Genomic DNA, 12,684 nt, shown 5'->3' with positions numbered 1-12,684 from the left:
CAACCAGATGATGGTAATCCAAACACCTGAGATGGAGAGTTGTGAGCAAATGAATGGTAGTCATTTTAAGCCACAGATCTTGAAGTGTTTGCTACACAGCAATAGATAAAGGAAACAACAGAATTGTATATCTGCTGTGCTTTTAAATTGAGGCCTGTTAACTCTGGGTATGCATTGAGGTTTTCAAGATCTATACAATTTTAATATTTTTTTTGTTTTTATTTTGATGCTGAGGTAACAATATTTTATGAATTTATTTTTGATAAGAAAAATTATTATATCAGTAATAGATATATGCTCATTTTCTTTGATCATTCATGTGAGAATGATATTTGTGTTGAATAAGAATTTAGTTTTTTTAATATCTAAGTTTAAAGAATCCTTGATATTTTTATTAAATGGATTAATACATGTAACATGCTTAAAACTATATTTGGCATATAAATATTCAGTGATTAGAGCCATAATTATTGAATGCCTGCTATGTGGAAGACCTTGCTCTAGAAAGGTAGGACCAGTTATATTCTTTTTCTCCCCAGCTTTATTGAGGTATAATTGACAATTAAAACTTTTATATGTTTAAGATGTACAACATGATGTTTTGCTATATGTATACATTGTGAAATGATCACCACAATCAAGCTAATTTACATATGTGTCACCTCACATAGTTACACTTCTGTTTTTGTGGTAAGAACACTTAAGAACAATTCCCTTAGCAAATTTCAAGTATATAGTACAGATTCATTAACTATAGTCACCATGCTGTACATTAGATGTCCAGAATTTAATCAATCTGCATAACAAACTTTATATCCTTAAGCCAACATCGCCCCATTTCCCCACCCATCAGCCCCTGGCAACCGTCATTTTACTCTGCATTTATGACTTTGACTTTTTTAGGTTCCACAAATAAATGAGATCATGTAATATTTGTTTTTCTGTGTCTGGCTTACTACACTTAGGATAATATGCTCCAGGTTCATCCATGTTGCTTCTATGGCAGGGTTTCCTTCTTTTTCAAGGCTGAATTTTATATATTTTATATAAATATATATATATATATATATATAATATATATATATATTTATAGATTATATATATATATATCACATTTTCTTTATTTATTCATTTGTCGATAGACAGGTTGTTTCCATCTTTGCTATTGTGAATAGTGCTGCAATGAAATGGGAGTGCAGATATCTCTTCAAGATGCTGGTATCATTTCCTTTGGATATATACCCAGAAGTAGGATTATTGGATGGAATGATACTTCTATTTTTAATATTTTTAGGAACCTTTATACTCTTTTCCAGATGCTGTACCAATTTACATTCCCATGAACAGTGTGCAAGGGTTCCTTTTCTCCACATCCTCACCAATACTTGTTATCTTTTATCTTTTTGATAATAGCCATTCTGAAAGGTGTGTGATGATATTTCACTGTGGTTTTGATTTGCATTTCCCTGATGATTAGTGATATTAAACACCTTTTCAATGTCTTCTTTGGAGAAGTATATATGCAGGTCTTTTCCCCATTTTTGTTGTTATTACTGAGTTGAGTTCCTTATATATTTTTGATATTAGCCCCTCATCAGATATATGATTTTCAATTATTTTCTCCTGTTCAGTAGGTTGTATTTCATTTTGTTGATGGTTTCCTTTGCTGTGCAGAAGGTTTTCAGTTTGGTGCTGTCCTTTTGTCTATTTTTGCTTTCATTGTTTGTGTTTTGGGGTCCTACCCAAAAAAATCAATGTCAAGAGGATGTTTATCTTTGTTGTCTTCTAGTAGTTTTATAGTTTCAGTTCTTATGTTTAAGTCTTCAGTCAATTTTGAGTTGATTTTAAAATATGGTATGAGATAAAGGTCCAATTTCATTCTTCTGTGTGTGGATATTTTCCAAACACCATTTATTGAAGAGACTGTCATTTCCACATTGTGTATTTTTGGAACCATTGTCAAAGATTAGTTGACCGTAGACGTGTGGGTTTATATCTGGGCTGTCTATTTTGTTCCACATGCCTACATATCTGTTTTTATGCCATAACTATACTGTTTAGATTACTGTGGTTTGCAATATATTTTGAAATCAGGAAGTGTGATGCCTCCAGCTTTGTTCTTCTTGTTCAAGGTTGCTTTGGCTATTTGGGGTCTTTTGTAGTTCTGTACAAATTTTAGGATTGTTTGTTCTATTTTTGTGAAAAGTGCCATTGGAATTTTGATAGGGATGGCATTGAATCTATAGATTGCTTTGCATTGTATGGCTATTTTAACAGTATTAATTCTTCCAATCCATGAACATGGAATATCTTTCCATTTATTTGTGTCTTTAATTTCTATCATGAATGTCCTATAGTTTTCCATGTACAGATCTTTCATCTCCTTGGTTAAATTTACTCCTAAATATTTTATTCTTTTTGATGGTTTTGTAAATGGAATTGTTATTTTAGTTTTCATATAGTTTGCTGTTAGTAGATAGAAACACAACTGATTTTTGTGTATTGATTTTTGTATCCTGTAACTACACTGAAATTGCATATTGATTCCAACAGTTTTTTGGTGGAATCTTTCAGATTTTCTATATTAGTTCATGTCACCTGCAAATAGAGACAATTTAACTTCTTCCATTCTGATTTGGATGCCTTTTATTTCCTTTTTTTCCCCTTATTGCTCTGGCTAGGACTTCCAGTACTATGTTGAATAGGAGTGTCAATTGTGAGCATCCTTGTCTTGATCCTGATCTTAGAGGAAACGCTTTCAGCTTTCCACCATCAAATATGATGTTAGCTGTGGGCTTGTCATATATGATGCCTGTGCCTGAAATTCAGTGGGCAGTTTTCAATGTTCATCTACTGGCCTTCTCAGCAAACTTTAATTTTCTTGATGATTCCATTATTCTTTTATTAAATAGCAGATTTACTGATATATATATATATATAATTCACATACCATGCAATTCGCTCATTTAAGATATAAAATTCAATGGCTTTCACAGAGTTTTGCCAACATCACTACAATCAATGTTAGAACATACCCTTTATCAATCACTCCCCACTTCTCCCCAAACTGTTAGTCCTAGGCATTCACCAACCTACTTTCTGTCCCTGTGGATTTGCCTATGGTCATTTCATGTAAATAGAATCACACAATATGTGGTCCTTTGTGACTGGCTTCTTTCACTTAGCATAATGTTTTCAAGGTTCATACACGTTGCAGCATGTATCAGTACTTCATTTCTTTATATTGTTGAACAGTATTCCATTGCACGGATATACCACATCTTATTTGTCCTCTCATCAGTTGATGGATAGTTGTTTCCACTTTTTGGCTATTATTAATAATTCTGCTATGAACATTTGCTGACAAGTTTTCTGTAGACATAGTTTTAATTTCTTTTCAGTATATATCTAGGAGTGAAATTGTTGACCCATATGATAACTCTATGTTTAACCATTTGACGAACTGTAGAATGTTTTCCAAAGGGGGCTGTACCATTTTACATTCCCACCACATGCATTCTTATCTGACTTCTCTTGTGTGTGGGGTTAGGGGGGTTGGTTTTTTTGGTTTGTTTTGCTGTGCAGCTTGTGGGATGTCAGTTTCCTGACCAGGGACTGAAACTGGGCCATGGCAGTGAAAGCCCGGAATCCTAAGCACTAGGTCACTAGGGAACTCCCTATCTGACTTCTTGATTCTAGCCATCCTAGAGGATATGAAGTGGTACCTCATTTTGGTTTAGATTTACATTTCCTTGATGACTAAAGTAAAAGCATCTTTTTTGTGCTTATTGGTCATTTGTAAAACCTCTTTGAAGAAGTGTATATTCGGATTGTCCACATTTTAATTGTTATTTATGTTTTCATTATCGAGTTATAGGAATTATATATTCTAGATGTAAGTTCCTTATCAAATATATGACATCCAATAACATTTCTCCCATTCTGTGGATTGTCTTTTCACTTTCTGAATGGTGTCCTTTGAAGCAGAGAAGTTTTAAATTTTGATGATGTCCAATTTATGTATTTGTTGCTGTTGTTGCTTATGCTTTTGACGTGATATCTAGAAATTATTGCCTAATTCAAGGTAACAAAGATTTACTCCTATGTTTTCTTCTAAGAGGTTTATAGTTTTAGCTTTTACATTTAGGTCTTTGATCTATTTTGAGTTAGTTTTTGTGCGTGGTGTAAGGTAAGGGACTCCATTATTCTTGAAATATTCTCTTACCCTGGCTTCCATGAAACCACATCCTCCTCATTTTCTCCTGACTCTTCACATGGTCCCTTTCAGCATTTTAAAAAAAGATTTTCTTGTATTTTTTAATGTTTGGTTTTTTCTCAAAGTTATGTCTTAGTTTATCTTCTCTTCTTCTTAAGTTCTCTCTCCTGGGGGATATCAACAAGAACAGACCGTATACTGATGACTCCCAAATGTATATCTCCACCCTGGCTTGTATGAACTGTAGACCATCTTATCCAATTTCCAGTTCTATATCTACTATTAGTTCTCTCAAAAATACAGACATTCAAAATCTTCAAACAAAAACAAACTTTGGACATTCCCATTTCCCTAATCTGGGACCACTATTTAATTATGAAAGCTGAAGACTTAAGTGCCATCTTTGATGTTTCCTTCTCTTACTCTCAAATCCAATCATTACCAATCTCTCAATTTCACCTCCTACATATTTCTAAATGTAATCCATTTTTTTCTATCTCAACTTCAACCATCCTAATTATGTGACTTTTCTCACTCTCCTAGATTTTTAATAGATTTCTAACAGATCCCAACTCATCTATTTTACACCACCTTGCTATTCCTCTCCACACTGCAGCCAGTGTTTCCAAAATATAAACCTGACCCTGCCAATAAAAAACCTACCACCATCAATATAAACACCTGAATCCCGATCCCCAGCAACTAAAAAAACTTCTCCAGTGCCTCTGTGGATTGGCCCTTCAGACTTGATCATCTTATTCTCCATGTCTAGACAAACTGGCTTTTTCGCCTTATCTTCAAAAATGTCATAGTCCTTCTCTTAACACCATGGGCTTAGGTGTAAGCCTTTCTATAGGTCTGCACCGCCCTCCCCTACTATCTCCTATTTAAAGTCTTCCCATTCTACAGATTTCAGGTCAAGAGGTATTCTTTCTTTTTTAATTGAGATATAATTACATATAACTGTGTAAGTTTAAGGTTTACAATGTGTTGATTTGATACATTTATTTATTGTAATATGATTGCCATCATAGCTTTAGCTAACACCTCTATCACGTCACATAATAACCATTTCTTTTTTGCAGTGAGAACATTTAAGACCTAGTCTCCTAGAACTTTTGAATAGACATTTTTGCAAAGAAGACATACAAATGGCCAATAGGTATGTAAAAAAATGTTCAACATTACTAATCGTCCAGGAAGTACAAATCAAAACCACAATGAGATGTCACCTCACGTCCGTCAGAATGGCTATCCTTAAGAAGACAAGCAATAACAAGTGTTGGTGAGGATGTGGAGAAAAGGGAATCCTCATGCACCATTGGTTGGAATGTAAATTGGTGAAGCCACTATGGAAAACAGTATGAAGTTTCTTCGTAAAAATAAAATATAACTACAATATGATCCCACAGTCCCACTTCAGGGTATGTATATATACAAAGGAAATGAAAACAGGGTATCAAAAAGATGTCTTCACTCCCACGTTTATTGCAGCATTATTCCCAATAGCCAAGATATGAAAACAAGCTAAATGTCTGTAAATGGATAATGGATAAATATGTGAGATATACATATACACAATATATGAATATTACTATTCAGCCATGAGAAAGGAAGAAACCCTGCTGTTTGCAACAAAATAGATGGACTTTGAGGGTATTATGCTTAGTGAGATAAGCCAGACAGAGAAATATTGTATGATATGTCTTACATGTGGAATCTACAAAAGAGAATAGAAAGGTGATTGCCAGGAGCTAAGGGGTCGGGGAATTGGGATACAGACTTGCAACTAGAAGACAAGTTCTGGAGATGTGATGCACAGCATCGTGACTACAGTCCAGTGTTTTTCTTTAGTGACACTTTCTCTGATTCCCACCTGCTCCTATTTCAGGTCTTGTCCCTTGTTTCATGATCTCAAATAGCAAGCCCTGTCTCTTTGCCTTTTGAGTGCTTCTCTCAGTTTGTAGTTTTAGATTTGAAAGTGTGACTAGAGGATTAGTCCCTATGTGGAAACAGAAAGACTAGATAGTTTTGATCACCACCATATGACCAGACTTTAGCACTGCCATTGCATACAGTAGGCGCTAACAAATGTTTTCTGCTAAATGAATGCAAAGAATGGATGCAAGTAAACTTATTAAGAAGAAAGTGATAGGATTCCCATAGAGGTTGGTTGTAGATGACTAGATTATAAACTCTTTGTAGCAAGCAAAGCCCCCAAACCTAAGTTATTAACTAGGTTATTCGCTGCACAGAGCCTGGATTCCCATTAAGTATTTGTAGATGAGAATCCATGTAGCACAACATTTGACTCATCAAATTGTTTGAAGTCTGATTTTAAAGATTACGCTAAGCAGCTATGTGCCATCCCTGCTGAAGTTATAACGTTCCCTTTTCTGAAATAAGTTAGTATGTTTCAGATGTTGAACCAGCTGCCTCTCAGTGCCTAGCTCTGAAAATTAGTCCAGAATTTCACTTTGGAATTACATTTTCACATTTTGGTTTTTAGAAAGTAAGGGAGAAAAACAAACAAACAAAGAAACAAACAAAAAACAAAGAATACTTGATGAAATCTCCACCGGCTGTTGCTCAGGCGAAGGAAAAGAATGAGAGCCTGGCAAGGGGGTGACAGTGAAATCCAGGGGGCCAAAAAGACACTGTCCCATGAGACAATAAGTTTAGAACAGTGGGTGGAGAGAAAAATCACAAACGTGAAAGGTAAGATGAGGATGTGTAAATGTGAAGAGAATTTCATTGAAATAGGCAACGCTTAATAGCGCTCTCCTGAAGGAAAAGAATGGATTTCTTATTTTATGCCCACCTCTAAGAATCTTTTCAATGAAAGTCCTAAAGGAACAAGAGAATGGCATATGTGAAAAGCATCCTGAGGTTTTTCTGAAGAAGATTGCCAGATAAATCCGAGATGCTATTAGAGGTCGTGCCGATACAGTTTACAAAATAGAGCAAAGGCCATAGGATACAGCCACGTGAACAAAAGCGGCTCACCTGTAACCTAAGGATAACCACGGAATCTCAAGTAGAAATTGTAGCTTAAAGGTTAGATTAACAGGATCATTCTGTCACAGGGCAAGTATAAGCAAAGTCTGTGGAAATGTCCTCTTTGCTCACCCTTATATTTTACAGACTTTGTGTCAGATTTGTATTTATTTTTTTAAAACCTAAGGGAAGTTCTGTGCTTCTCATTGCAGAGTTTTCTGGCTTTAGGTTAAGCAGCAACTGTTAGATAAAAGCAGCAGTGGGTGCGAAGCCTTTAAACTTTTGCAGTTAAAAATTAAATAATGTGAACAGATGCTTAAGTTATTCTTCTGATGAAGTGGGGTGAGATCACTTCTGATGAAGTGGGGTCCCTGAGAGGAGTGGCTTGGCACTGGGGAGAAGGCAGGAGTAACCGCAGGACCCCAGGGTCCTGCGGCCAGGGTCCAAGGTGCCAGGAACCCTTGACCAGGGACTGGCTGAGGGCCCCAGGGCCTCCCAGCCACGACCACTCTGCTGTGCAGTCAAGGCTTGGAGATCAAGGGCACTCAGGCTTCTCACTGCCATTCCTGCAGCTCCCCTTCTGTGATCTCTTTCCACACCTCCCACGCTCCCCAGCTGCCACTGTAGCAACACAGCTCAGCCCTCCCTCTCTGTGGATGCTCTTTCCCAAAGCCCAGAACCTTCCCCCACCCTCCTCCCTGCCAACCCGCCAACATCGCACCCCACCCTGACAGTATATTCCCCCATCTCTCGCCTTTGTTCGGCTCAGAGATCAACTCTGCGAATTTTGCCTCTTCTCATCCTTTAAATCGAGACTTTGGACCAGGAGGCCACCGTATGTATTTAGGGAGCTACAAGAAGGCTGGTGGGTCAGTTGCCAGGACCTTCAGCCCATCTTTTTTCTTATTTTTTTAATCATTTTTATTGGCATATAGTTGATGTACAATGTTGTGTTAGTTTCTGCTGTACAGCAAAGTGAATCTGTTATACATATACATATATCCACTGTTTTTTAGACTTTTTTCCCAAATAGGTCACTACAGAGTACTGAAGAGAATTCCCTGTGCTATACAGTAGGTCCTTATTAGCTATCTATTTTATATAGTATATGTGTATATGTCAGTCGCAATCTTTCAATTTATCCCTTTCCTCCCTTACCCCCTGGTAACCATAAGTTTATTTTCTACATCCATAACTCTACTTCTGTTTTGTATCAATAGATAACTTTACTTGTACCCTTTTGTTTTAGATTCTACATATAAGCAATATCATATGATATTTGTCTTTCTCTGTCTGACTTACTTCACTTAGTATGATCATCTCTAGGTCCATCCATGTGGCTGCAAATGGCATGATTTCATTCTTTTTTATGCCTGAGTAATATTCCATTGTAGATATGTACCACATCTTCTTTATCCATTCCTCTTTTGATGGACATTACCTTAACATTCACATCTCTCTGTTTGAAGCCATTACTTCAGAGAATATGGCACTTAAAACCAGGAGTTAGGAAGACTGGGTTCTCCTCTAAGTTGGTAGTAACCTGGCTTTGGGAGCACCCCAAAATAACTAAGCTTATCTCCTAGCCCTTTCAGCTAGAAAATTCTCTAATTCCCAATTGTTCCTCAGACCCAATTTCTCTTGCCCCCATGCACCTGGCGTTACCCCGTTACTGGGGAGCACCTGTCACAGAATGGGGGTCTGCCCTGTGCTGGCCAGTCCACCAGCTGGTTTGTTCACTGCCCTGTTACTTACTAGCTAGACGCACTTTTCTTTCTGTTTCCTGCTCCCCAGATCCTTCAGTCAATCATTTTAGTGACATTTTTTTTGAGTACCAACTATGTGCTAGACCTCATTTCCGGGTATAAATTAATAAGCAAAAGAATTGTGTTTTCTGTCCTTGCAGAACTTATAGTCCCATGGGAATGAGGCAGACAATGAACAAGAAAAAAGTTAAAAATTATAAAACACACAAGTGCTGCAGATGAAACCAACACAGTAGAAATCTTTCCTTATTTGCATATCATTCTCTGAAGCTCAAGCCACAGACCTTGTTGCTTAATGCAAATTGGCTTTGAGTTTGAGACCCAGAGCAGAGAATCCTGGCACCTTCAGACTGCAGAATCTACATTTCCACAGCTGTGACCTTCGAAAGACTACTCAAGATCAGAAATTTATGAGAAAGCTGAGCAGGACTGTGGACATTTCTCAGGTTCCCGGATGTTCAGAACATATTATGTGTAGAATACTTTTTGGAATAGGTACAGGCTCATTATCTTCAATCTCTCTCTCTCTCTCTTTGTCTCTGTCTCTCTCTGTAACATACTTCAAAATGCATTTTTTTCCAAATACTGTATCCCATTTATTTTGTCTTCATGGTATTTACATTCAAGGTTTTCAGTTTCTGGAACTTCTGAGACATAAGTTATACGTTGGCACTTTAAGAGGCCCTCGTAACTCTCAATTAAGGAGAAGATAGGAAGATACTGAGAGAAAATCAGGAGAACAGCTGGAACCAATGAGTGCCGTCCATATAGCACCCAAGGGCAGTTTGGGCTTGCATGCTCTTTGAGTAGCTCGTTCTTAAGTTACTCTCGAGTTTTTCCCTGCTTATCATAAGGTCTTGGCAAAAGCTCGAACTTGGTCTTGGCTGTGTGGCTGGGTCCCTCGTGGCCAGCAGCCGTCCGGGGAGGGGGTGACAATCTCGCAAGCCAACAGCAAGAGACCGCAAAACTGAAGAGCCTTGAGGGGCTGGTTCCTGGGCGCACAAGAGGACGATCCCTGGCTAAAGATCCAGAGAACTTCGCAGCCTTTTAAGGTGGGCAAATTTCTGAAAATTAGGAGGTATAACCTTGTTTTGTTGTCACAGGCTGTTTGGGCTGGAGATTTTTAGTCTAAACGTAGTTTCCTTCTTCTTTCCCAAATTCCTCTACGGTACGTTTGGGAAAGACAAAGGTGTCAACTCCCTCTCGCGTTTCACTGAATATGATTTCATGATTTCCCCAAGGTCACAGGGCAGAGCTAGAAGGCCAGCTTTCTTGCTTGAGGTGCCGTGGTCTGCTTATCACTCCTACGACTTTGGTAAATCCTTGCTAATAATTAAAAGGGTGTTGGAAAGGTGGGGACGGCCTCCATGGAATTCGAGGTACAGTATGCTTTTCCAAATTCTCCCACTGTGTTTTGCAATCCAATCAAACTGCTCTTCGTTTTGGGACCAAGGATGCAGTGTTCTGGGATACAGTGTTCTCAGCCCTGTTCACAGTGGATGAGTCTCCACAGGCCACAAATAGCGCAGCTGATGTTAATGGTTGTGTATCACCCTGCGGCTTCTCAAATAGCCTGCGAAGTTGGCAGGAGAGCTCTTGGGCGTGGAAACATAGGTTCTCTGTTCGATTGTATTAAAGCATTAGGAGCGTATACTTTGGTGGTTTCAGACTCGTTCAGATGTCTGAGCTCCTGAAAGTTAAGTGGTGTGGGACTCCAAGAAATACTGATGCGTGCAGTTCTGCTGAGAGGACCGGGAACAAAAATAGAACAACAGAACATGTGTGCTCTGTAAAATCATCGCTTGAGTGCCCGTGAAATAACAAGTTGAGCCTGGTCCTTTTCCAGGGTTTTCGTTAACTTTCTTTTACTACTTATTTATTGATTTAATTGTTCCCACTTGTCATCAGTAGTGGTAATAAGCGCCAACCCCTGAAGAAAGTTTATGAAAGAAAAACTCAAGTGAGAACTTTCTATCCACAAGTTTGGTACATTTTTTTTTTTCTTTCTGTGAATCAGGTGGAGATTACCACTACTTGATTTTTATGGAAAGATAGAATATCGCAGTCTAGCTCTCAGAAGCTGTATTTTGGAGTCATTGCTGTTGGATCAAGTATAAGTAAAGTAGACCTCAGGAATTTGTAATAATATGGAGAAGGGTCAGTTTGAACTTTTTACTCTTTTTCTTAGGCTCTAAATGGTTTGCTAGAGATCCAAGTGGTTGGTTAATTAATGGTGTTAACAGCAAGAGTGAAAGGGAAATTCTTAACCTGTTTAAGACACTCAACTTTCCAAGCACTTTGGACACAGTTACATACATCATTTGTGAACTGTTTTCTCAAACATCTTATTTGTTGATTGCTAAGCTTTGAAAAGGTATACTAAAAGGTATACTAAACTCCACTCCATTCTTCCAGTATCCTCTTTCTCTACCCCTTCTCGTTCCCCCCTTAGAAGAATCACTACTCAAAACCCAGGGCTGGGCTTCCCTGGTGGCGCAGTGGTTAAGAATCCGCCTGCCAATGCAGGGAATATGGGTTCGATCCCTGGCCCGGGAGGATCCCACATGCCGGGGAGAAACTACTGAGCCCGTGCACCACAACTACTGAAGCCCAGGCGCCTAGAGCCCGTGCTCTGCAACAAGAGAAGCCACGACAATGTGAGGCCCGTGCACCACAACAAAGAGTAGCCCCCGTTTGCCTCAACTGGAGAAAGCCCATGCGCAGCAACAAAGACCCAACACAGCCAAAAATAAAAGCAAACAAACAAATTAATTAATTAAAAAAACAAAAAAACACAGGGCTTCTCAAAAACCAGTCTGAAAACCACCTAGTAGTTCTTCATTTTCTCGAGGTATGTTGCAGTTTGCATTTAAAATGCAATTCATAGTCATATTACAACCTATTGATCTGTTAACTGGAAAACATCAAAGGCTGTTCAGTCAAATCTACTCCAGTTGTTAGATTGCAAACTCTCAGAGGGCAGGGGTCGTGGTAATTCCACTCCGCATCCTATCACCTGTGTCTCACACACACTCGTGGTGGTGTCATTGTAATAATATTACTAGCAACAGTGATAATAACAGCTAAGACTCAAGTAGGGTTTGCTGCATGCCAGGCGCTCTTCTAAGAACCTGACACACCTGAACACTTAATTCTCAACAACCAGTGAAGTCAATACTATTATTATCACCATTTACAAATGAGAAAATCCAGGTACTGTCAGGCTGAATGACTTTGTGAAGGTCAGTAAAGGGCAGAGCAGGATTCAAGACCAAGCAGCCTAGCTTCTAACCTGTGCCCTTAACCGTCACAACAGACTGCCTCTTGGTGCATCAAAATAAAGTGGCACACCTTATGAGAAAATTTTATTTGATCTCAGCTCTTCCCCGACTGCTCCCCTATTTACATGACATTTTTATGCCTTTCCTAGAGCTTCTGTTTATTTTACCTTATAATCAAGTTTTCCAATGACCAGGTTCTAAATCACTACAAACCTTGCCATTTCCCCAAGAGCCATGCTTTGCATCACTCATAAGTCAGACCCAGTTTTGTTTTTTTTTTAAATTTTTTTATTTATTTATGGCTGTGTTGGGTCTTCGTTTCTGTGCGAGGGCTTTCTCTAGTTGTGGCAAGCGGGGGCCACTCTTCATCGCGGTGCGCGGGCCTCTCACTATCGCGGCCTCTCTTGTTGCAGAGCACAGGCTC

At 38.5% G+C, this 12,684-nt stretch overlaps 1 long non-coding RNA gene across 1 annotated transcript; it reads right to left on the bottom strand.

Annotated features, from left to right (window-relative positions):
* Positions 1-2,268: 2,268 nt before the first annotated feature.
* On the bottom strand, positions 2,269-11,356 carry LOC309625750. Its single transcript, XR_014242732.1, has 2 exons — positions 5,081-11,356; positions 2,269-4,993 (listed from the first exon to the last, which is right to left on the bottom strand). It is a non-coding gene; the product is annotated as an uncharacterized lncRNA (long non-coding RNA).
* Between the last annotated feature and the right edge of the window lie 1,328 nt (positions 11,357-12,684).

The sequence above is a fragment of the Balaenoptera borealis genome (genome assembly GCF_965194805.1).
Source record: "Balaenoptera borealis genome assembly, chromosome: 3".
Lineage (NCBI taxonomy): Eukaryota > Metazoa > Chordata > Mammalia > Artiodactyla > Balaenopteridae > Balaenoptera > Balaenoptera borealis.
Note: the sequence above shows the minus strand (reverse complement) of the source record. Positions and strands in the feature narration are given on the sequence as shown.